Source organism: Canis lupus, chromosome 7 (genome assembly GCF_011100685.1).
Source record: "Canis lupus familiaris isolate Mischka breed German Shepherd chromosome 7, alternate assembly UU_Cfam_GSD_1.0, whole genome shotgun sequence".
Lineage (NCBI taxonomy): Eukaryota > Metazoa > Chordata > Mammalia > Carnivora > Canidae > Canis > Canis lupus.
Window position 1 is genome coordinate 17497643 of NC_049228.1, and position 26403 is coordinate 17524045.

The 26403-nt window shown below is 43.4% G+C and overlaps 1 protein-coding gene and 1 long non-coding RNA gene across 4 annotated transcripts in view; one reads left to right on the forward strand and one right to left on the reverse strand.

Moving 5' to 3' along the window:
- Window positions 1-13914: 13914 nt before the first annotated feature.
- LOC119872514 lies at window positions 13915-18596 on the reverse strand. The gene is made up of 2 exons (XR_005362004.1): window positions 18500-18596; window positions 13915-18283 (listed from the first exon to the last, which is right to left on the reverse strand). It is a non-coding gene; the product is annotated as an uncharacterized LOC119872514 (long non-coding RNA).
- Window positions 18597-19080: 484 nt separating this feature from the next.
- The window catches only part of C7H1orf21 (chromosome 7 C1orf21 homolog), a 217561-nt gene continuing 210238 nt past the window's right edge, over window positions 19081-26403 (forward strand). Inside the window, exons 1-2 of one of the 3 annotated variants that reach the window (XM_038542285.1) lie at window positions 19081-19406; window positions 20381-20499. The gene's annotated coding sequence lies outside the window, so the exon portion shown is untranslated. Of the gene's footprint in view, window positions 19407-20380; window positions 20500-26403 lie in introns of those variants that run through there. The other 2 variants (XM_038542286.1, XM_038542287.1) reach the window with 2 other exon arrangements.

Sequence of the window (26403 nt, forward strand, 5' to 3'; positions counted from 1 at the left end):
TGCCAGAGGTATTTCCATGTTGTTCAAGAGTGATAGCCATTTTTTTTCAGGGGAGGCTGACCCTAGGGGCAAAATCTTGATCATTTAGGTAATTTCATTTCTTTTGCCAGTGATTGGTTTAAGAATAAGCATGTGATTCATAATTCTGGCCAATGAGACCTGACAGAAAGTCTGCAGAGGGAGCTTTTAGAAGGATCTCTTTGCTATTCAAAAGGAATGCAAAGGAAGATGTTTCTTCTTAAGCCATTGGACACAGTTTTGTGAGGATATGATGCTTAGACTGGCCATAGGCATCTTGCAACCATGAGGGAATATGTCTGGAGCCAAAAGCTGACACCATGAGAATGATGCAATAAAAAGATGGAAAGAATCTGGCTTCCCTGATGAACTCGTTAGCTGTTGAATTAAAGGCTCAGCTATCCCCTGACCTCCAGATTTCATTGCTGTGTAAGATGATAAATATCCTTATTATCTAAGCCACTTTCAGTGGATTGTCTGTTCTTACAACCAAAAGCATCCTAACTAATACATCTGTGTTAGTATATCATCAAATGTAAGAGAATCTGTGTTATACTTAGTGTCTGCTTATATTCCAAAAACATACATATTAGTACTGGTGATTTTTCTGTTGGAAGGAAGATTTTTTTTCACTCCTTTCTTTCTTAGTTTTCTCCCTTACTGACATAGCTTATCTCCAACACAGAGCTATGTCTCACTGAGTATTTTATATCTACCACTCTTATTCATGAAGACCTGAGTGAGCTTTTAACTTTGATACTGCATCCACCTACAACAGAATGGTAATCCCATCCACCCCAAGCACAGACACAATGAAGGATAGTCCTTACCACGCAATAGCTGGCATTTTTATCCACTTGTGGTTAACAGTGACATTAGCATTACCATAATCCTGAGTCTGAGTTCCTCCAAACGTTCTCTATATACCCAGTGTTTGACCCATAATAGTTGTTCAATAAATATTTATTGGATGAATGTGTGAATAAACTATTAGTTGTAAATTTCACATCAAGGAGAATTTAGAGAATTGAGAATATTTGAGGCTCTATTTTTGAGGTTGAAGTCCAAATATTAACTAGCCTTTTTCTGCCATACCTCGTTAAACCCAGATTGATAAGTCTTATAGCTCCCCTTTTAGGAATGAAGAGCCCCTCTCTCTCTTTCTTTTGCTCTGCTTCTCATGCTGCCCTGTCTGGAAGTTTCAGAATCTTAAATGAGGGGCACCCGGTTGACTCAGTGGTTGAGCATCTGTCTTTGGCTCAGGGTGTGATCCTGGGGTCCTGGGATGAAGTACTATGTTGGGCTCCCTGCAGAGAACCTGCTGCTCCCTCTGCCTGTATCTCTGCCTCTCAATGTGTGTCTCTCATGAATAAATAAATAAAATCTTCAAAAAAAAATCTTAAAAAGATCTGATTCTGTGAAAAATTTTAAAACATATTTTCATGTCTGCAAGAAGATTGTTTTTTGAAGCCCAAAGAATTCCACCATTGCTTGTTGAAAGTCTGTAACATATTGGAGCATGTGTGTGCATTTTGAGAGGGACATGCACTTGTGTCAGTTCTACAGTAACTAGTTTATGTGGATGACTTCAAAGGCAAGGGACTGTGACATTGCTTTGAAGAAGCGCCTTCCTTGAAACGATTTCATCCATCAGACTGATTCTGGTAGCTAGAGTAAAGAAAAGATTGGCTCTGTTCAACCGCTTGTGTACTTTCCCCCAGAGAAGGGCCAATTTGTGACATTCAGGGTGAGCCTGGGCAAGGAAGAAAAAGCCCTCTTGTTCTCTTGTGGAAACTTCATCATCAGACTCAAAGAAGGGAGGCTGCTTCATGCTAAGATTAAATGTCTCAAGAACCAGATCCTCTTCACCGAGAGAGATTGAATAACCTCAAAGGAGAAAAAGAACGGCATGCTGGGACCAGGCTTCTCTGAAGCTAATTCTGCTTCCGAAATTAATTCCTTGGTGGATAACACTTTCCTGATAGTCCCATGAAGGAGGGGGAGCATGCAAAAGCAAAGGAAATGTGTGGGTTTTTTTTTAAGATTTTATTTATTTATTCATGAGAAACACATAGAGAAGCAGAAACATAGGCAGAGGCAGGAGCAGCCTCCCTGCAGGATGCCCGAGGGGTACTGGATCCCAGGACCCCGGGATCACTGACCTGAGCCAAAGGCAGATGCTCAACCTCTGAGCCACCCAGGTTCCCCCTGAAATGTGTGGGTTAAATGTGCTTTCCTCAGTCTCTTGTCATCCATGCGAAGATATAAAAATTATTGGCTGAATCCTATTGATTAATATTAATCCCTCCCAACAGAGTTGTCTGAATCTCTATCTAACCCTTCAGGTTTCCTTATGAGATAGTGGCTTGTTGATATGTCTGTCTCTTCCACTAAATTTTAAGTGCCTTGAAACCTGGTCCATGTTTCATCTTTGAACCCAGTGTCTGAAATACTTACAGTAGCAGGCACTCACTAAATATTTTGAAATAGAACTAAATCATTATGTAACAGTGAAAAGGCTCAGGCTCACTAAGTTGACAGGTATTTACTAAGCCTAGAGGAAATCAGGCAGAGACTGTAAACAATGGTATTTCACTTATATAATGAGGAGAGACTGATTCATAATCAGAAAGACCACATTTCAAATCCCAGCTTTGCAATCCACTGGTCATTCTATTTTGAGGTAGTTACTCAATCTCACGGAGCTTCATTTTCATCCTCTGTGAAATGGGGATAACAACAAATTTCTCAGTGGATTGTTGGGGAGATTAAATGAGGTGGTGCTGTGAGTTGATTACAGCCCCTCAAAATTCATGTTGCTGAAATCCTAATTCCTAGACTGTGACCTAATTTGGAAATAAGGTCACTACAGACATAATTAGTTAAGATTAGGTCATACTGGACTAGAGTAGCCTCCTGACCCAAGGTGACTGATTTCCTTATAAAAAGGAGAAAATAAATACAGACACACACACACACACTCAGGGAAAACACCATGTGAGGCTGAAGGCAGAGATCAAGGTGATGTTTCTAGACACAAAGATAACATAGGTTGCCAGAAAACCACCAGATGTAGAGGCACAGAACAGATTCTTTCTGTAAGCTCTCAGAATCAATCCTGCTAACACCTTGGGCTCTAGCCTCTACAACTGAGACGGTAAGTTTTTGTTCTTTGAAGCTACTCTGTTGATGGTACCTTGTTACGGCAGCCCATGTAAGGCAAGGCAGGTGGCATAAATAGTGTCTAGAGGGGGGATCCCTGGGTGGCGCAGCGGTTTGGCACCTGCCTTTGGCCCAGGGCGCGATCCTGGAGACCCGGGATCGAATCCCACGTCGGGCCCCTGGTGCATGGAGCCTGCTTCTCCCTCTGCCTGTGTCTCTGCCTCTCTCTCTCTCTCTCTCTCTCTCTCCTGTGACTATCATAAATAAATTAAAAAAAAGTACTGTCTAGAGGGTAGTGTGTGTGGGGACCCCTGGGTGGCTCAATAGTTTAGCGCCTGCCTTTGGCCCAGGGCATGATCCTGGAGTCCTGGGATCGAGTCCTATGTCAGGCTCCCGGCATGGAGCCTGCTTCTCCCTCTGCCTGTGTCTCTGCCTCTGTGTGTGTGTGTGTGTGTGTGTGTGTCTATCATGAATAAATAAATGAAATCTTAAAAAAAAATAGAGGGCAGTGTGTGTGTCATAGATATTCAAAACCTTTATTTATTATTCTCTAATAGACTTTTGTGAAAGTTTATACTTCAGGACTTTGGCTGCCATTAAACATTTGATTTTGAAAGGGACCACTGAAAACAGTGGGCAGAGATTATATAATGATTTATGTTAGGAAGGCAGAAATTGGCTAGTACGAGTCAGAAAAAAATATGAAGACATGGCATTTAAGGTGAGGATATGTTAATGGCTTGAGCGAAATATTCCTCTTTAAGGAACCACATTTTCTAGAAGTTATTAAAAGTTTCTCTTTCTTTCTCCCAAGTATTTTTCTTCTTCTTAAAGCTAGAAGTGGGGCACCTGGGTAGTTCAGTGGTTGAGCCTATGCCTATGTCTTTGCCTCTCTCTATGTGTCTCTTATGAATAAATAAATAAAATCTTTTTTTAAAAAAAAAGCTAGAAGAAATGTTGATTTCTGGTCTTTATGGTATATACTTAGAACTAAAAGAGAACCAATCAACCAAAAATGAAATTAAACAAAGCAGGGATGTCTTTTAGAGTCTACTTTCTCATAAGTTGCAAATAAGACCGTCTAAGGCTTTGATGGGAAAAGTACATTTAAATTTTTCCTCTATTTCCCTAGAGAACAAAGGTCTTTTCTTCTCATGTCCAAACTTAAAAGGCTTGAGATGTGGCCATTCATAGACATTCAGTCATCCAGCAAGGACTTCTGAGTGGGCCTTTTACTCCATTATACTGCTGTGTGTTGAGGTGCTGTGGTCTCCTCCTCAGAGAAGCTCCCAAGCTAGTGAAAGAGGCAGAGAGGTGAACTAATGATTGCCACACAAAGGGAAGAGAGCCCTGGGAAATTCAGGAACGTGATGCTGGGAGAAGCTACCCCGCCTAAGAAGGGGCAGGAGGGCTTCACAGAAGGACTGCAGTGACACTCCATGTCGAGGGGTGAGTAGAAGTTTGTGTGTTTCAGCAAGATGGACAGTGGAGATGAAGGGTGCTGAGTAAAGCAGGAGGAGTCAATGGGAGGGAGGATTTCCTGGGGAAAGAAGTCTGAGTTGAGATTTGAATGAAAGAGGGGGCCATAGAACCCCATGATGAAAGGAGGATAGTACAAATGCCTTACCATAGACAGGGGGACTTATGGGGAGTGAGCCTGGGGTATTGGCAGAGGTGTCATAAAAGCTCTTATTGGCCATGCTAAGGAGCCTGGACTTTATCCTGTTGATGGTAGGTTTGTTGTTCTTGTTGTTGTTGTTTATCATGGTAAAATATGCACAAAAAATTTACTGTCTTAACCATTTTGAAGTGTGCGATTCAGTGTCATGAAGTATATTCCCATGTTGTGCATCACGACTATCTGTTCACAAAACTTTTCATCACCTCAAACAAAAACCCTATTCATTAAACATGGAATTGATGTTTAACAGGGAATTACCATTTTCCCCCTACCCCCTTGTCAGTCTACTTTCAACACTGTTCTACTCCATCTCTTTTTTTTTTTTTTTTTGTTCTACTCCATCTCTGTGAGTTTGCCCATTCTAGATACCTCAGATAAGCGGAATTATACAATATGTGTCCTTTTGTGTCAGTTCATGCAGCATAATGCTTTCAAAGTTCATTCATTTGTAGCATGTATTGTAATTTCATCTCTTTTTTTGTTGTTAAAGATTTTATTTATTTATGCATGAGAGACACACACACACAGAGAGAGAGGCAGAGACACAGGCAGAGGGAGAGGCAGGCCCCATGCATGGATCCTGACACGGGACTCGATCCCGGGGCTCCAGGATCCCGCCCTGGGCCAAAAGGCAGGCGCCAAACCGCTGAGCCACCCAGGGATCCCCTAATTTCATCTTTTAAGGCTGGATCACACACACACACACACACACACACACACACACACACACACCACGTTTTTTAATACATTTATCTGTTAATGGACATCTGGGTTGTTTCCACCTTTTGGTTGTCATGAATAATGCTGCTGCTACAAACATCGTGCACAAGTATCTATCCCAGTCTGTTTTCCATTTTGGGGGTATACACCTGGAGGTAAAATTACTGTATCATATGGCAACTCTATGGTTAACTTTTTGAGGAACCATCTAACTCTTTTTCACAGCAGGGCTCCCATGTTACGTTCCCACCAGAGATGCACAAGGATTCCAGTTTCTCCATATCCTCTCCAACGTTTATTTTCTGTTTTTTTTCTCCCTTTTCTTGTCTCATTGTAGCCATTCTAATGGGTATAAAGTGGTATCTCATTGTGGTTTTGATTTCCATTTCTCTAAAGATTAGTGATTTGAGCCTCTTTTCATGGGCTTATGGACTATTTGCATATCTTCTCTGGAGAAAATGTCTATTTTCCTATTTGCCTATTTTTCTAACTGGGTTGTTTGCTTTTTCATTGTAGTATTGCAGGAGTTCTTTATATATTCTGGATATTAATTGCTTATTAGGCATATGATTGGCAAAGATTTTCTCCCACTGTGCAGGTTGCCTTTTCCCTTTTTTGATAGTGCCTTTTGATGCACCAAAGAGCAATATGTAATTTTAAGCAGAGAGCAGATATTTTCCAATTGGTGTGTGGAGGGTAGATTTGAGTGGGGCAAGGCCAGGGACCTGGGGAAACAGGTTAGACGACCACAGTATCCAGGTAGATGAGACACAGTGGGGTCTAAGCTGGAACAAAGAGAAGAAATGGGAAGAAAGGGATGCCTGGGTGGTTCAGTGGTTGAGCATCTGCCTTTGGCTCAGGTTGTGATTCCTGAGGAGGGCCTGGAATCGAGTCCCACATCGGGCTTCCCACAAGGAGCCTGCTTCTGCTTCTGCCTATGTCTCTGCCTCTCTCTCTGTGTCTCTCATGAATAAATAAATAAAATCTTTTTTTAAAAAATGGGAAGAAAGACTTATTTAGAAAGTAAAAGCAACCAGAGTACAGTGAGAGTGGAGAAAATAAAGGACAGAGGGAAAAAGCATTGAGGAATTGCTTTGATATTCAACAAGAGATGATGAGGACCTGAACTGGGAGAGCAGCAGTGATGGCAGAGAAGAGACAAATTTGAGAATATTAAGTCCTAACTGATTGGACAGGCATAGGAAAGAGAAGACTGATTGATGACTCCAAGCATGAAGAGCCCAGGAAAATATTACCTTGATTTACAGTTAACAGCCTAAATTAAATTAGTCTTTGACACAGACTAGTCTAGATGTGTCAACCCCTGTATAGAATGGTTTAGTTGAGCCTGCCCTAAGTTTCCCCTCCTACCTTCACTTTCCGCTAGAATCATTTCTTCTTGTAAAAATATATTCTATGATTTATACAACCTCAAATTCTTTTGGAAGGATATGGTATAATAAGTAAGTGTAGGGATCCCTGGGTGGCGTAGCGGTTTGGCGCCTGCCTTTGGCCCAGGGCGCGATCCTGGAGACCTGGGATTGAATCCCATGTCGGGCTCCTGATGTATGGAGCCTGCTTCTCCCTCTGCCTATGTCTCTGCCTCTCTTTCTCTATCTCTCTGTGTGACTATCATAAATAAATAAATAAATAAATAAATAAATAAATAAATAAATAAAATAGAACTGCTTTAAAAAAAAATAAGTAAGTGTAAAAAAATAAACCCAGGTTCAAATCTGGATTGCCATTTACTAGCTTTGCAATTTTGAGTAAGTGACATAAACTCTATGAACTTCTGTGTCCTTCTATGTCTGTTCAGTGGGTATAATAATAGCATCTCACTCATGCAGATGCCATGGGGATCCAATGGAAATGATTCAGGTCAGACACTCAGTGCTGGACCAAGAGCCTTTATACATATGAGCTGTTGCAATCATTGCTATTCCACCTCTCTATCCAATGTCAAAGTCGAGTTGGATCTAAAATAACTTGAAGATGTGAGGAAACAGGGTGGCAGGGCAGAGAGCAATGAGGGAAATATGAAGACCAGTAACCAGTGAGCTTCATGGAAGAATCATAGCCCTGGAATCAGAAAATCCTGGTTTAAATCCTGAATTATTCTCTTGACTAGCTTCATGGCCTCTTCTGCTTAAGACCTAGATGGGGAGGGACTGTAGGTCAGTACCAGTGGTGAAGGGAATGCTGGTTCCCACCCTTCTCTCAGAAGTTTGCCACTGTGTTTTTTTCTGGCTTCTGAGGCATTACCTCCAAGAGAAATGGCAGGTCCCTGCACTTGGAGCCCAGATCTACAGAATTGGTGCTGAATCTCCCACCCACAGGAATGTGACAGTCAACCTGGATGATGCAGAGGATTGCATTCCAGAATGTTTATGATACTGGTTAGGAGAACTGGAACATATTTCATATCAGAGCTTACTTGTTACTATGGAGGGAAGTGTTTCCTATGACATGCTCCTTCTTCAACCCTCACTGGAGGTGGCACTATGAAGGGTTCGGTCCTCAGCTCGTTGGCCACTGTGAACCTCAGGCAAATTCTGGGGAGTGTGGGTTACAGCTGCGGTGTGCTGCAGTAATAGTGTACCACAGTGTGACTTCCCGACAGGCTTTCTTTATCAACAGGCTGAAGCTCTTTCACAGCCCAGAGTGGGAAGGAATTTGACATTGTCTCATTTAAAATAAGCACTTTCTGCCCCATGGGTTCAATTAGCAGTAGTGATATCAAGCATTTTAAAGTGTCGTGTTCCATCTAACTATATTTCTACAGGGAAATATTAAAGACATATCTATCTATACATATGCACATAGAAAATGATTAAGAAGGGTACCTAGGTGGCTCAGTCACTTAAGTACCTGCCTTTGGCTCAGGTTATGATCCCAGAGTCCTGGGATAGAGCCCCGCATCAGGCTTTCTGCTCAGAGCCTGCCTCTCCCTCTACCTGCCACTCTGCCTATTTGTGCTCTCTCTGTTAAATAAATAAATAAAATAAATAAATAAATAAATAAATATCTTTTAAAAAGGAAAAGATTAAGAATCCATAGTCTGAAACCACAGGATTTTTTTAAAAAGATTTTATTTATTTATTCATAAGAGACAGAGATAGACAGAGACATAGACAGAGGGAGAAGCAGGCTCCCAGCAGGGAGCCTGCTATGGGACTTGATTGCCAGACATGGGATCACGCCCTGAGCCAAAGGTAGACACTCAACCACTGAGCCACCCAGGCATCCCAGAAACCACAGGATTTTAACATTTCTGAAATAGGCTACCCCAAGCTTTGAAGAACATATGACACCTCCCCCACTCCCACTAAAAGCAATATGGCAGCTTTTATCATTGTTTTGTTTAATTCTCTTGCTAATGCTAATTAACTTGTAACTATATTTTGTCTGCCTTCAAAGGAATTACATATAGTGGAGAGTATTAGTCACAAATACGTGTGTTCCACAAGCAAACACTGTCCCATATTCATTTTAATTTTGAGTTGATCACTGACATTAAAGACTGGAAGATTTCACATGGAAATTGAGATTTCTGTTCTCTTCTGAGAAAGCATAAAGGACTCACCTCCACAGATGTCAATAACCACCTGGAGCTGAGAGGCACCTCCATGCACCTCAGTCCCCCCTTGGCCTATGGTCATCATCGAAATCACTCCCTAGCCCTTAATAGCCATGTGAGTAAGACACCCTTATATCACACACATTCTGTATATTGTAACAGTAACTAACTACTTATTTATATTTATTTAACAACAACAACAACAACAAAAACAGTAACCAACCAAGTATTGATGAAGTATCTACTAAGTGCTCATTCCAGTCCCAGTTGCTCTTCTAAGCCAAAAACAGAAAAAAAAAAAAACCCTCATTCTTATGTTAAAGGCACTTACAGTCTGGTTCTGTACCACCCAATACAGCCTCTAGTCATGTGGCACTACTGAGCCTTTGAATTAAGTTAGTCTGAACTGAGATGTGCTGTAAATATAAAATACATGGTGGATTTCAAAGATATACCTCACGAAAAAGTAAAATATATCATTAATAATTTTTATATTGATTACGTGCTGAAATAACATTTTGATACTATGAGTTAAATAAAATTTATTAATAAAAGTACTTTCACCTGCTTTTTATTTTCCAATGCCACTATTAGAAAATTTAAAATTACACATGTAGTTCACATTATATTTCTACTGGACAGCACTGGTCTCATTGGTCAATGTGTGTTCAGCAGAAATTTATCCAGACTCCAAGAAGCTGGGATGAGAAATGCACCGTAATGGAAATGGAAGATGGATCTGAATAGATGAAATGTGACTAAATCTGTGCCTATTACCTCACAGAGCCTGAAACTGCAACAGGCTGTCTGTCCGTTAATCCCATTTCGACTCTTTTCCTTCTGCCTCACTGACATGCATTGGTGACAATGATGGCGGCTGACTCTGAGGAGTGGGGGAAGGGGGCAACAAGGTTTAGGATTTCAAGACTGCTGGGAAGCTCAGTTTGCTCAGTCCTCTGAGAAGCAAACAGCCAAGATGGAATTAAATATGCAAGGATTTTGTTAGGGAAAATACTTGAGTAAGAAAAAAAAAATGGGAAGAGACCCAGAGAAGCCTGGGAGAGCTAGTTAAGAGCAGGAGTGCAGGAGGGAGGGATGGAAGGTTGGGGGAGGTGTCTTCTGCTGCTGTGGAGTCTGAGGATGGTTCAGCAAAGAGCACAGTGTCCTGGGGGCAAGGACAGGGGTCCGACGAGTCCTGTGTTACCCAGGTATGGGTCTGCTGTAGTATCTCTAATGCACTCGGTCAATGGCTTATAGCAGCCACTGGGAAGCTTGGCCTCCACACAAACACAGCAATGGGTTTCTGAGCTCAGCAAAGCTGGGGCCTGTGGTTTCTAGTTGGAGATCTGCAAGTGCATTTTCGTGACTGCCACAGAAGCCATCTCTGGTACCCAACAGGCTTGGTCAACCTAGAAGAATATAGCTAGAATACTTGCTGCAAGAGAGCAAAGACTAAAATAGCCACTTCTTCCTCTCATCCTTAGAATGCCAGCATCTTTATCTATTCACACAGGCCTCGTGTTCTGATCCTTGAATTATCTGTACAACTCTCCTTCGAAAAATGCTAAAAATCAAATATATATAAAGAAGAAAGAACGACCCCAAAATATACTCTTTATAGTATGAGTTGAAGTGCTGATGGGCTAGCAGTGAGCAGAATGGGGGTTTGAATAGAAAATCTTTAAGGTCACTTCCAATCTCCGTAGCTATATTTCTCTAACTCCTAAAGGAGTAGACTCTTGTTTCAATAGCCTTTTTTCTGTACTATAAAATTAAAACAGGCTCTTTGAAAAATGGAGGGAAAATTTTTTTTTGAGAAAACGTATTTTAAGCAACAGTCACCTCAAATTCCACCACAGAAACCGCCATTGCTAACATTTTAATATTTTTCAAGGCATATGTGTATAAAGTTTAACCTTTATATGATCGTATTATATATACAATTTGATGTCTTCTTTTATAGTATAATGTAGCATAAACATTTCCTCATATCATTAAAGACACTTGAGTGTGGTATATATTACTGTACATTTCTGAATACCTCTTTATGATTAATTCCTAGAAGACTAGTAGTTGCTAGGGCAAAGGGCATATAAACTTCCAAAGCTTTTGATATATATTGATAAATTACTCTATCAGCAGTATATCAGAGTGCCTGTTTCCCTAAACTTTCCTCAATCCTAGAGGTAGTAATTTTTAAAAATCTGCCAGTTATATACAGAGAAAATGGCATCATATTTATTTTTTTTCCTTTTTTTAAAAAATGTTTTATTTATTTATTCATGAGAAACACACAGAGAGATAGAGAGAGAGAGAGAGAGGGAGGCAGAGACACAGGCAGAGGAAGAAGCAGGCTCCATGTAGGGAGCTCGACGAGGGACTCGATCCAGGGTTTCCAGGATCACGCCCTGGACCGAAGGCAGGTGCTAAACCGCTGAGCCACCCAGGGATCCCCTATTTTCTTTAAACACTAGTAACATTGAACTTTTTGATTTATTTTAATAATAGTTTATATTTCCTCTTTTGTCAATTATTTTGTTCTATCTTTGATTAGCTTTCTGTTGAATTTGTATCTTTTCTTATTGGACTATGGAACTCTTTACATACTAATGGCCTAATCATTTACCTATCAACTATATTGCACATATCAGTGTGCCATTTACTTTTCAATTTGTTTATGATGATTTTCTGTTATACAATTGTGTTATGCATTCAAAACTAGCAATTTTTTCGTTTATGATTTCTGCTTGGCCAAGCCTTGCCTATTTCGAGATTATACAAAATTTTAAACCTATGTTTTTTCTTGTACTAAAAAAATAATAAAAGTGCCTTTACTTTTCACGCTTAAATATGCCATCCTATGTCAACTATACTCAAATACAAAAATTTTTAAATAATAAAAATAAGAAATTGAGGCAAAAATATAAATACATATGTCATCCATATGGAATTTATTTTTATATTTGCTCAGGTATAATTTAATTTTGCTATTTTACAAAGTGTCATCAGTTTGTTCCAACCCTTCGAAGCCATAATCTATTTTTTCCCATTTATTTGAATTTTCATCTTTACTATACACAAAGAGAGTATTTTAAATTTTTCTGGTTGGTTTTAAAAATCTCCTTCTTATTAATTTCCAGTTTTATTGCACGGTCATCAGAATGTGGCCGATACACTTTTCTACTTTGGGAAATGTATGGACATTTTTTTTTTTTTTTGTCAGGTACGGTGGATCTCAGTCACTGTGAACTATTGTATGGTGTGTTGCAAAGTAAAATTTTACTGCTAATAAAACATTTAAACTTGCAACTGATATATATATATATATATATATACACATATACATATATATACACATATATATGAATCAGAGTTTATCTGATATATCAATACCAATATCTTTCTCATTCATTGGCATTACAATTCTTTTTTCCCCAGTTTTATTGAGATATAATTGACATATAGTACTGTATAAGTTTAAGGAGTAAAGCATAATAAGTTAACTTACATATGTTGTGAAATAATTACCACAATACCTTTAGTTAACATCCATCGTCACCTACAGATACAAAAAAAAAAAAAAAAAGAAAAGAAAAAGAAAGAAATGTCTTTTTTCCCTGTGATGAGTAGGCTTAGGAGGCATTACAATTCTTTATCATGGGACAAACAGGTGGAAGCTATGTGGAGTCACATCTTTACATTGATGTCCATGAAGTCTGGTCATTCTAGGGTTCTTTTCTTGAATTTCCAGAAGGATTCTGCTTCCATGATGTTTTTAGAGAGTCTTACAGTAACTCTCCCCAGGTTCCTCTGACTCAAGCTGATAAACTTGAGCCTCTATTTCCTTTTTTCTTTTTTTTAAAGATTTTATTCACGAGAGACACACAGAGAGAGGCAGAGACACAGGCAGAGGGAGAAGCAGGCTCTCCACAGGGAGCCAGATGCAGGACTCCATCCCCCAACCAGGGATCATGTCCTGAGCCCAAGGCAGCTGCTCATCTGCTGAGCCACTCAGGTGTTCTAAGCCTCTATTTCTTACAGTCAACAAAGCCCCACTAGAACACCATGCACATGCTGGAAGAAGGGACTGGGCCATATCAGATCAGTAGCCTGAGGACATAGATGTGAAACTTGAGCAACAGATCACTAAGAGAGGGAGGAGCCCTGGGGAGTGGGTGAGTTTTCCAGTTGTGCGGTAGTTCACGGTTGGCAGGGTGGGGCCCTCTGTCCAACAGTCCCCTTTAGCAGCTGGTTCTGAGCACTGCAGTGTGATCTAACTCTGAGTATGGCAGTTGGTACACTTCCGGAAGTTTCCGTAGGGATCAATTTGCTACTCCCTGGGTACTGTACCTCCAGGTTCTCCAGCATGGGTAACAGTGAGACTCCACTGCAAACTCCTTCTTCTTGCTACTTGGGTCCTGCTTTTGCATTTCATGAATTGGAGGCTGCCTCTCTTTTTCTTTCAAATAAGTTTCATTTTATCTAAAGGAAATATCTAAAAATATTTTTTTAGATTTTCTAGAATGTGGTAGCACTTTAATTGAGTTATATGTTTGCTTCTGTTTTAAAAAAAAACTTTGAAGGAGCATGAAGGAGTAAAGCCCTTGTGCTCCAATTATCAGCATCAGTTGAAAATTACATTTTCCATTTAATTCTTTTTTCTCATTTAAAACTAAAATGTCTTAATTTGTCTATAATACCTCCTTGTTGAATCTGCCCTAGTAATGAAGGAAAAAAATACAATGAAAGCTGGTAGAAATACCAGGATATCTTTAATAGCTGTAAAGCATTATTCAACATATAATTTGTATACTCTCAGAATAATAGGCATCATATTCTTTGATATTTTGCTTTATTCTTTTCTCCATACTTTTTTGTTCCCTCTCTTCTCTCTTATAGTCAGTTCACATCAGGATACGTAGTGGGTGATATCAGCAATAAATAACTTATTCAGTAAATACATTTTGAGCTCCGCAATTTACAAAGCTTTTAATTTTTAAAAAGATTTTGTTTATTTATTCATGAGAGACACAGAGAGAGAGAGGCAGAGACATAGACAGAGGGAGAAGCAAGCTCCTCGCAAGGAGCCCGATGTGGGGCTGGATCCCAGGTCTCCAGGATCACGCCTTGAGCTGAAGGCAGTTGCTCAACTGCTGAGTGACTCAGGCATCCCCTGATTTACAAAGCTTTAAGCAAAGGGTTCTAGGAAATGTGAAGGATAAACAAGTTCTGGCTGTAGCAACTGTCATCACAAAAGTGTAAGCAAACTTCAACCTTTTCATGTGTTCAACACAATTAGTCATTAGGGAAATGCAAACCAAAACCACAGTGAGATACTCCCGCATACCCACTAGGTGCAAAAAAGACAAGTATTAACAAGTGTCTGTGAAGATGTGGAAAAATTGAAACCCTCCTATTCTTTGAGGTGATAAAAATGTTCCAGAGTGAGATAGTGGTGATGGTTACCCAGTCATGTGACTGTACAAAAAAACAACCAAAGCATACAATTTACAAAATACATATCTACCACGTATTAGTCAGAATTGGTTAACTACTATAACAAATAAACCAAATCTCAAAGGCTCAAAAAAGCCCAAAACTTCAGTAGGAGGTGGGGGAGGCAGAGTTCAATTTTGACAAGGGGGTTTTGGAAAGCTTCTCAGAACAAAAGACATTTAAGTCAGACCATAAAGAACAAGAGATTACAATAGCCATTTACAAAGCATCCATGTCTGCCCTTTAAATGTGCCAAATGGCAGGCCTTTATGTTTAATTCTCTGTATATGTAGTATGGTCCCTTTGAGGCAAACGAAGACCCTGAGGCTCAGAGAGGTCAAGATCAGCTTGTGGGTGGCCACAGAGCTAATGAATGGCAGAGAAAGAGTTGAATCGGCTGACAGGCGAGTTCTTGGACTATGAAGAGGTTTGAGTAGTCTACACAGAGGGAACAATATGTGTAAGGGCGTAAGGGTAGAAATAATGGAATATGGATGGGAACCAGCAAATTAGCCAACTAGCTCCAGTTAGCACCTGGAACTGGGACTTAATCTTCAAAGGTAGGCAGGGCCCAAATTATGGAAGGTTTTGTGTGCGTGATGGAGAAATTCAGAGAGCAAAATCTCCTGTTCCCACAGAGTTTATAATCTAATGGAGAGACAAGACCAACACGTGAAATAACAATTACCATTCACACATTACAGGCTGGAAGCAGGACTATATTCTAAACTGATACCAGTTAACAGATGACTTGAGTATCTAGGGATTCATCTGTTACACCCACAGTGGCAGAGCTCTTGTGTGACCTGGAAAAAGGGGCGTGCCATGCTGGAAAGCTAACTTCCAATATCTGGGCAAGGCTGTGAAAGGTGGAGAGGTTGGAGCGAGCCTCGGGGTGTAGCTGACCCCTCCCGGATGTCCCACCCTCCTTCATTCTTCTCTTTTGCCTGGGGCTGAGTCTCACTCCTTTGTGATAGGTTCTTAACACTCCCTGCTTCAAGTGACTGTTACACGTTTTCATCTTCTGTCTACCCAGATTTGGAAAGTGAGATAAAAGAAATAACCGACCCTAGGGAGAAACCCAAGAAAGAAAGAAATAGATGTAAGTCAGAGTCATAATTTTCAGATCTAGAAAAGCAAGTTACTCAGAGTAATTCACACATCATTGAGAGACCAATTAGAACCATTAGCAAGTTGTTAGCACTGACTTTAAACTACCTACTCTGATGTAGCCCCAACCATTCTGAAGGGGCTGTGTGGTGTCACTAGAATCAACTAGTATAAACATACCTGTACATAAACAACCCTCAATCCACAACCGTTTGTTGGGTGCTTTACCTCTCTGTGCACTGTGGTCCCTCCCCAAAGGAAGATTTCAATGCACACACTCACACAACTATCTAGTCTCAAACAACTAGCTACTGGTCTTGATGGTGGAGCTAACATAAAAGATGTGGAAGGTCCCCAGCAGCATAAGATTGTGAAATTTCAGCAAGGTGGGAAGACTATGGTTATACAAAAGTTCAGAGATCCAAGGCTAGGGTTGCTCAGTTATGCCTCCCTTTAGGCCTTAGACTGGGAGCCTCCCCTTGAAGGATGAGTAAAAGTGAAGCAAAAAAGTGGAGGAGTTTGAAGAGAAAATATATTTCCAACAGAATGTGGGCTCTGGCATCTGACTAGTGAGAACCAATCTTGGCTTTTACCACTTGGCCTTGCAATCATTACTTTATCCCTACTTTCCTACCCACATCTGCGTGGGAATGATGAGAACAGTAGGATCTGATTGCATTGTTGAGGAAGATGAAGTGAGTTAGTTCACAAACATTATGATTTACATGATGCCTGGTATATACAGCAGACAATCAGTGTTAGCTGTTACTGCATGGAGCAAATACAAAGAAAGCACATTTCAGAGCAGTACTTACTTTAGGATCACTTGTTTCTGAATAATCCTGCCAAAGCTACTTTTAACTTGATTATTCAGAAAAATTAACATTAGAACCTTTTAAAAACAAATCATATAAAATGAATTCATGCTGATCAATATGAGATATTATAGGAGGTGTTGTATATAGTATTTACTACTTTTTTTTCCCCAATCAACCTTCATTTTCCTTGGTTTCCCTTTTATAGTCAATAGGAAAAGGAATCTATATGTCTGAGCTTGGGCTGCTATAACAAAATGCCACGACTGGGTGACTTAAATTCCAGATGGTTATTTCTCACAGTCCTGGAGGTTAAAGACTGAGAACAGGGTGCCAGCATGGTCAGGTTCTTGGGGATGACCCCTTTCCCAGCTTCCATTTCCAGATGGCTTTGTTGTGGGTGGGGTGGGGTCAGAGAGAGTTCTATATTCTCTTCATATAAAGGTGCTAATCTCATCATGAGGACCTCACCCTCATGACCTCACCTCCCAAAGTTCTAATAGCATGACACAGGTTAGGGCTTCAACACAGGAACTAGGTAGGGGGCGGTGGGGTTGGGGATACAAACATTCAATCTATTTAAAAGAAAAATAAGAAACAAAAAATTCCAACTTATTTGTTGTGAATGGTCTTATAGTGCCAAGTATGTATAAGTTAAAGCTTCAGGAATAAAAGAAAGTTAATTATAATAGTAGGGACTTTGATGTTTAAAAATGCAAATTTTCTGAGCAATAAGGATATCATTTTTCTTTGAAAGTTACAGTCTACCAGATTTGGGGTTAAACTACACATCTGAAATAACAGCTCATATTTCTTGAGTTCTTACCATGTGTCATTATGCAAAGTGTTTTACACGCACTGGCACCTCGTTTTATTTTCTTACTTTCACAACAAGCCTATGAGGTAGGAGCCAGTATCATCAATCCCATTTTACAGCTGAGGAAGGGAAGGCTAACAGGAATGAAGTGGGTTGCCTAGGGTGATAGAGATGGTGGCTGCCAGTGCCTGATTCAAATCCTAATTTGCCTAGTCTCCCTTCTTAACCATTCCTCTTCAGACTACAGAGAATCCTGGTTCCCAGGAGACAAATGAACTAGAATATGGATCATTTAAATGAACAGAACACAAGTAGATTTTCAAAAACAACCTGATATCAGTCTTTTACATTGATAAAGAGAAAGCACTGGAAAATCCTTTTTTTTTTCCCCCTCCCCAAAAAGGTTGACTTCCCCAGCCACTATGGGTGGTTATGAACTCATTTCATCACACTAAATTACGAATTTGCTTTTCAATTAAAGTGTCTCATCACTGTCACGGCTCTGACGTGTCCTTTCCCAATGTCCAACTTCATCTTGGTGTAAAGAGACACGATTCGGTTGGTTCGTGTGTAATCCACAAAGACCCAGGGGGGTATCTTTTGCCCCTATTGTTTTCTTGGGTGTCCTCACTCGGAGGCCAGGCATTCCTCACGTGTCTGGGGCAATGCAGCAGGAGCAGCAGGAGCAGCAGCAGCAGCAGCAGCAGCGAGGAGCCCAGAAGCTGCACAAAAGACGTCCGACCGCTATCGATGTGAAAGATCAATTCAGGGCTCGCACGAAAGACCCACGATGACCGGGAAGAGGGGGGAAAACAAAACAAAACAAAACAACCTTCTCCCAGAGGGTGGGGAACTGGGGACGTCTTGTGAGCGCCCGCGGAGACCTGAACGGATAAAGCAGTGACTGCGATCTTTCGGACCCTCCCCCGCCCCCCCCCCCCCCCCCCGGGAGGCGCCCGGCCCGTGCGGCCTCCGCCCTGGTCGTCCCCCGAGGCCGAAGGGCGGGGAAGGGGAGCGGGGCGCGAAGTCTCCGGCCGGGCCCCGAGGCGCACCGCTGTCTCCCCGCCCCCCCGCCCCCGGGGCCGCCTCCACCGGGTCACCTGGGCTCCGTCCAGCCGGCGGGCGCCGCGGCTCCAGGGCAGGGTGGGGGCGGCTCTGCGGCCACCCAGCGGGGAGGAGGGAGCGCGCGGCGCGCCCAGGGTGCCCGGCCCTCCCTCCGAGCGCTCCCGGCGGGCGCGGCCCCGCGGCGGGCGGGCTCTAGCGCGGAGCTGGGCCCCCGGCCGGGGAGCTGCCCCGCACGCCCGCGCCTCCCCGCGGGTGGCAGCGTCCGCACGCGCGCGGCGTCCCCGCCGGGGCCTCCCGTCCCGCGCCCCCGCGCCCCCGCGCACGCGCACACACGCGCACACGCACACACACGCACGCTCGCGCGCACACCTACGCGCAGCCCCCCTCCCCCTGCCCCCGCAGCCCGCGCGCCCCGCGCGCCCCGCGGCCTCGGCAGGCTCCTCCCCCGGGGGCGGGGCGCGGCCGCGCGCGGGGGCGTGGCCGGCGGCGGGGGGCGTGGCCCGCTGCCCCCGCCCCCCGCGTGAGTGACTGGGCGAGGAGCGGCCCTCCCCGCCTGCCTCCAGCGCCGCCGGGCGGTCCCCTCCCTCGCCCGCTCGCAGCTCGCAGCTCGCAGCCCGCGCCCGCTCGCTCCCTGCCCACTCCCGGGGGGACGTTCCGCGCCGCGGCCCCGCGGCCGCCGCTTCTTTCACACTTTAGTTGGGAGCCGCGCGCCGCGCTCAGCGACCGGAGAGCTGGCCGCGCGCCGTGGCCTCCCGCACGCACGCACGCGGGCCGGGCTCCCGGGCTCTCGGCGCCTACTCGGAGCGGCGGGGAGGAGGGGGACCCCGGACTGTCTGTGGGGAGGCGGAGGAAGAGGAGAGGAGGGAGGAAGAGACGCGGCGCGGAGGCACGGGGCGGGGGGCGGGAGGCTGGCCACCTTCAGCCCCCCCGCGAGCGCGCAAGGTAAGCGTGGCCCCCCAGCCGGCCTCGGCGCCCCGCGGCGCCCCGCGGCTCCCCGGCCGGCCCCGGCCGGCCCCGGCGGGCTGGGGGGAGGCCTGCGGGGATCCGCCGCGCGGGAGGGACGGGAGCCGCGGTGGGGGCGCTGCGGGCGCGGGGCCGCGGCTGCCAGTGCGGGGACGGAAGCTGGGGTGGGGGCGCCTGCTCGCCGGGCGGAGGGGCTGGGATGCGGCCGGGGCTGCTGACGACTTTCGTCACATCGAGGCCTGGGTGGCTGGTGCGAGACACCCCTCCCTTCCCACCCGCTCCCCCTGCCGCTCTCCGCCCGCCCGCTCCTCTCGAGCTTTGCATGCAGCCGCCGTACTTTGCAAGCCGGAGCTTGAAAGAAAAGGAAAAAAAAAAACAAAAAACAAAACAAAACAGCAAAACCCCCAAACCAAACCAAACCACAACAACAACAAGACAGATCTCAGAATCCTTCACTAAGTCTTCCGAGTCCCTTCTCCCGCTCGGACTGATCGATGTGTTTGGGTGGGTGTTGGGATCCCCGGGATTTCGGAAGTTTTGACCTTTTGGGGGTGGCTGGTCTCGGTGCATCTGTTTGCCCACCTCGGTGTGTTTATTATTCGTGCCCATGCGAGGCAGCAGCACAGGGTGCTTGGGTATTGTGCACGGAGGAGATTTCACTCTCCTCTGCAGGCAGTTCGCGAAGTCTCCCGGCTGCTGTCCTCCTCGATCATCCATCCACCCTGCCTCCTCCCTCTCCGGAGGGATTTCCCCCCCCCCCCCGTCCCCCGCCCCTACCACTTACTGTTTGTGTGAGAGAAGTCCCTGGGCTTGAGGGCTCTCATCTCCCATTCATTCCTCTTCTAAAAGCCCTGAATTGGCTCAGGCACATTGGTCAAATTTGGGTTTTTTGTGGTTTGTGTGTGTGTGTGTGTTTTTTTTTTTTTTTTTTTTTTTTTTTTTTTTTGCTCCAGGAGTTACATGGTCAGAGATAAAAATACATACACAGAAACACGCATTAATCCTGAGTGATGACAAACACAGTTGGAGATAGAAGTGATTTGTTTCAGTGGGAAGCCTACCTCTGTATAAGGTATCTTCCAATCGCGTGTGGGTTAGGAAATTTGTTTTAAAATAGATAGTGCTTGTGTTGTGTGTGTGGCTGGAAGACAGCCATAAGTTCAGCTATTGGAGCAACTCTGAAAGTGATACACCCTGATTATCCAGAACCTTGGTTGAAGACATACACATGCTCTGACTCAGACGTTGGGAGGGGGGCTGACACACCATAGATTCCATGAAACACTTTTTTTCTTTTTTTTAAGGAAACATTATGGACCGTTTGGGGAAGTGGCATGTTCATTTTACACTGAGAGAGGTTATGAAAACCTTCCTACTCAAGGGGGTGGACTCACCTTTCACCTAATAATAACCTTTCAGCTTGGTAGAGTTGGAATGTACCAGGGTAGAAGAAAACCAAGGGTAATGTGGGTCTGAGCTATTTCGCTCTCCTAGGGGGAGGTGATGTTTCTGAAGGGTTTTTCAGCCCAGGATGCTCAATTTGGGGGCTTTTCTCCCCTCTTTCGTACTTCTAGAGCCGGATTGTAGGGCCAATAGGACGTGTTCTGTGTTGGCTCTTTGGGAAATACAATTGAACAGACATGGAAATTAATTTAGACCAGATCACCTGTTTTTGTTTTGCCCCTTGTGAAGTGTCGTTGATAAGACATCTGAGTGTATTTATCTGAGGTGGACCAGCACTTTCACTGACCACAAAATGCAGCATTGAAATGGCATCTCCTCTCGTGTTTCTTACTGGGCAGATGGGATTTAAGAGAACAGTTCTGGAGGGCTGCTGGGCAAAGCAGCAGAGACAAGCAAACTTAAGCTCTTGGATCAGCCGATAGCCGATGCCTGAGGAGGAGTGGGCGCTTCTGTTGTCAGGCTCACCTCCATTGGAGCATATGCCCCAAGAAAAATGGCCTTGGTTAATGGGGGGAAGTCTTCTATCCAATGTTAAAAGTTCATCCTGGGAGAACCCTGAGGTTCTAGCTTCCCTCTGCAGCACTGACTCATTTTCACTCTTGGAGAGAACTGATCATTTTTGTTTTCTTGGCTGGTAATTTATCCACCACCCCTTTCTCCCTATCTCATTTTATCATCTAACATGGATTTCTGGGAATTAATAGGCCACTGTTTGAAGTGGTTTGAGCTTCTTGAAGAATCACAGGGTGCAAATCAAGAGCTTGTTCGTTAATTGGTACTACTTGCTGTGACTGATTAAAAAAATCCTACCGAGGAGGAAGGTGGTTTGGCCGATTAGGAGTATCATTTCCAGGCAGATGGTGCCTCATCGTTGTGCCGGGTTTTCCGCCTGGCAAGCCTTGACTGTTTCCAGTGGCTTGCTCCAGGCTCTTCATGGCCGGCCCTCTTTCTACTGGCTATTTTCTCTCAAGAGAATGAGACACCCTAGGCTGGGAGATGGAGTGTCATGGCACCTCCCAGGAGGTCAGAAGCAGGACAGGGCAGGGACTCAATCACAGGGCAGGGGGTAAGGGGCTGGGGGTGGGGTCCTGAGTGTGATAAATATTCCCGGCTTCCCTGGAACTTATCAGTACAACTTGGGGCTGCTTGAGGCACAGACTAGTGTATTTAGGGCCACTTTAGGGTTCTTCTGTGGAATTTCAGAAGTCCCATAGCATGGGAGAGGTAAATGTTGTGATTAATTAAGTTCTTGTTAAAACATGAAAAACAGATTGCAATAGACCAGGATAACATACTGCTTGGAAAACTGAGAAGACATGGGTAGGGCCTGTCTGCAGGGAGAATTGCAACACTGAAACTGTATTTTGGAAATTGGTGACAGTTGTGACTTTAAAAGCTCATAATTCAAGGGCTTATCTAAAGTGGCATGCAAATTATACGTACACATATTTTTAAAGTAGGCAATTATTTAGCTTGACTATCTCAGTTCTGAAGTTTAATTTTACAAGTTACAGTTGCAACAAGAAACAACTTGACATGTCGTGGTTATGCAATCATGACAAGAGTGGTTGGATGTAAGCTGGGCTAGGATGAACATAGAAATGAATACCCAACAGCGTCCTCAGTCAGCAGGTATTAAGAAGTTTCTTGACTTTTTTTTAAGTGAAATGTGTTCCTGGAAAATGTATTTCCTCGGTTGTAGGCCAGGCACAGAATGTAAAGCCTGCCGAACATCACCACTTGTAAAAGGAGAGAGAGCTCCCGTCTTCTGCAGTGGGAACAGAAGATGAATTGACCAGGTGTCTGGAAGGCAGGCAGGTTTGGGTCATCTTTGCAAGCCCCACAGTAACCAGCACTACCTTGTACTTGGAAATTACTCAGTGAGTGATTGAATTGAATTAATCTAATTAGTTAAGGTCTGTAATGTGTCAAAAAAACTCCTTGGAAATACATTAGCTACAGACTGCCATTTCAATAAATCAGTGTGATAGCTTATTAACAGCTCCATATTCAGCCTCTGATAGGGTTTTTAATTGTTGAAGAATATTTGACGGGCAAGTAAACGTACCAAGCGTCATGTCCCCCTCAAATTACTGGAATTTCTACTTAGGGGCATCTTGTTTGGATTATATTGTTGATAAATATTTCTTCCCTCACGAGTGTGACTTATGACCATGGTCTTTACCTTTTTTGTTCAAGGAGTTTGGTGAATAATAACGCATCATATTAATGGGGCGCTTTATGGTTTTCAGAGAACTTTCATGTACCTTGTCTTACTGGACTTTGTGCTGTTACCCTAGCACTCAGGGTTTCCCATGCTGGAATCTCTCCTGGAATGTGCCTGGATCTAGGAGTAGGGGAAAGGGTATGGGGAGGCTCAGGTCGCCCCAGGTCTTGGTTTACCAGGTTTTCCCAGGGGAGGCTGTAATCACTAGTCACTGCTGCTCCCTCTAAAATAACATGGAAGAAAATAGAGACTTATCTCATGCAGGGAGCTCACCAGGCTCCTGGCATCCTGTGGCTCTGCCCCTTCATCTGTTCTCTCTTCCGGCTGCCTCTTACCTTACTCCTTTGCCCAAATATCCCTTTCACCTTTTAGTCCTTTCTGGAGCTTTAACATGGCCTTCTGTCCCACAGATTTTCATCCATAAGACCCTCCCGCTTCTTATTCTTCCACCTTACTTTTGCCTGCAAGACTTGAGTATTTGGTGTCTGAATAATCTTGTCCAGGATTTTAACCTTATCTCCAGGCCCACTTTCTCCTTCACTCCGCCCACCTCCCTGTTCAAGTATAGACTTCTGGCTTCTGGGGAGCTTCTTCCTTCTGCCCTCCGGGTCCCTCTACCTTGTCCTACTTTGCCCCACACCTCCCTTATTACTCCCACCCACTTCTCTCCATCAAGCTTTAGATCTTCTAGCACATACCTGCCTGCCTGTGCCTGTTTCACAGGCTCATGCCGCTTAGCAGATGCATTTATAGCATTCATGAGTTCAAGTGCACATGCCTTGTGCCTTGTAGAAAAATGGGACTAGAGTACCCGCAAGTTTAGGGATCTTTCTGGGCTTTGTTTTCACTTTTTACTTCAGTATATTTTGGATTTTTTAAGGTTCTTAAGCCACATAATAATAGCTGGAGTACTTCTTTACTTAACTTTTACATATTGTGTTGAATAATAATGGAACAGCACAATGATTATTGTTATTTTTAAAGATTTGGACAGCAAATGAAAAGCATTCCGAGATTTTCGTAATGGCACCGTTGAAAGGCTTTGCTCTACACCAAAGTTTACCGGCTAATGACAGAACTGGAACAGTTTATTTAATGTCGTCTTCACATTACCTTATTTTTTTCTCCTTTGGTTAAATAAATATTACTATAAGTTGAACCAGTTTTTTTCCTCATTTGTTATGGTTTTACTGCTCTCAATGAAAATTTTATAAGCTTACAGGACACGTTTATGCCAACTAAGGATTCTTTAGCTAATATTATTAGCTTGTTAACTAATAGGACCTAATATTGTTGGTTTTCCCTGTAAGTTTGTAGCATAGGTCAGCCCCGTCAGTAGGGAGTCAGTGGGAGAAAAAGTATTAATGGGGACAACTACTAGAAAAACATTTCCTATTGACTCATTACATATATACTTGGGTTGGTCTTTTTATAAAATTGTACTTCACAAGTAGATCCAACACTAGTTATGCAATATCCTGAGTGCTCCAGGGCTTTTGGAAGAAGGTGCTTTAAAGCAGAGCAGGGAAAATGGTTTTTAAGTAAGAATTCCTTTTCTTTGATGGATTGTTGTTTTATTTGAGTTAGATGGATACCATGGTAGTTTTAGTTCACCGGTAAACCCTATGTTAGGATGTATTCCACCTCACTTGGTGACTTAAGATTTTCCCCACCTGAGCTGGGTAGAGAAAAGGTAATAAGAAGTTTAGTCTTCACTCCAGTTTGGGGGCCTCTTTCATGCCCGTCATCACATGTATATCATAGCCACTCCTGAAACCCTCTCCCTGAATCCCTGGTTGACAAGGAGGTCTATATATGGTTGTTTACAGTGCAGAGGAACCCTTCTATTGACAGTACGATTTCTATCATGAGAAGATTGAAAGGCCAGGTGTAGAGTAAGGAGATGCTGCAGGCTGCCAGGCTGTGGTTTACAGAGAACTTTTCAAAGACACAGATCGTTAATACATGCCAAGGGGTGACTTCAGCAGTTCTATATGAAAGTTCTGCCAGAAGCAATTTCCTTAAAATAATTTTGTAACCGTTCTTACAGTTAAAAGGTTATACAGGAAGAAACAACATATATCTCCTGTGTCTCAGAAAGCTACTATTACTATTTTAATGAAGGAGATGAGACTCTAGGAACCTCTTTGAGTTGCTTAATATTTGCTGAAAATTCAGATGTTCTAGCTTCTTTGCCAGGAATCCATGGCAGTCTAGATACAAGCAACCAAAACAAACCTTGTGCTTATCCTTGGTGGCCAGCCTTTCTAGCACCCACCCCAGCCCCACCTTGGGATCTTCAGGTCTTAGTTTAGATCCTGTCTCTGACCCTTTGCGGACAGTAAGAGTGGCTCCTCCCTTGCCTTCCATGAATGCCTGCAACACTTACTTGATGTTTGTTTCTTTCAGTGTTAGTTTTGATTTTTCAGTTATGTATTTTTTGCTGCCCCACCAAATGATAAGATCCTCTGTCATGCTCCCTGGGGATGTATTATGCTGAATAAGTGGCTGTTGGTCGGCTGACAGCTGTTCAGTGGTCTAAAGCTCCCAATTTTTCTCTGTGAAGACCTTGCTCCCATTCAGAACTCTCTTTAACCAAATGAGGAAGTATAGTGTGGGATGAGAAAAGATAATGGCGAAAAAAAAAAGATAATGGGAATTTCTAAATTCCTTTCTTGGCCATGATTAGGGCATCTAATCTTTCTTACTCACTCAGATAATTTATTAAACAAACATTTACTTTTGTTGATGATACTTTGTGTCATCTCTGTGCCTGGCACTGAAGAGATGCTGGAGATAGAGATAAAAAGGCCTGGCCCTGCCTTTGTGGATTTCTCAGACAAGCATGTGAATTGACATGCAAACACATGGTATGTGGTGAATAGATGCTGCTTTGGGAGTTGAGAGAAGAAAGCAGCCAATTCCCTCTAGAGTTAGGCTGACCGTGCAGCCTGGTTTCCCTGGGACAGCCCTGGTCAATGCCTAGTGTTCAACATAGGTCTTAAGATACCCCCTTGGCCCTCCGAAGTCTCCTAGTTTGAACAATAAATTGAATGATTCCCCCAAATAAAGAAGTCGTAGAAGGCTTTGTAGAGAAAGAGGTATTTGGGATGACAGTCAGTGGCTACACAAGAGTCCTCTAAGGTATTGTTTACATTTCTAAAAATATTGGGGGGCGGCTAACATTGGCTTTTAAACTTTATTTTTCTCATATTACTGTGGATTCATAGACTAGTTCACAGACTGGCATTTGGGGATAAAGGAAAAAGGAATTTATGGACAAAG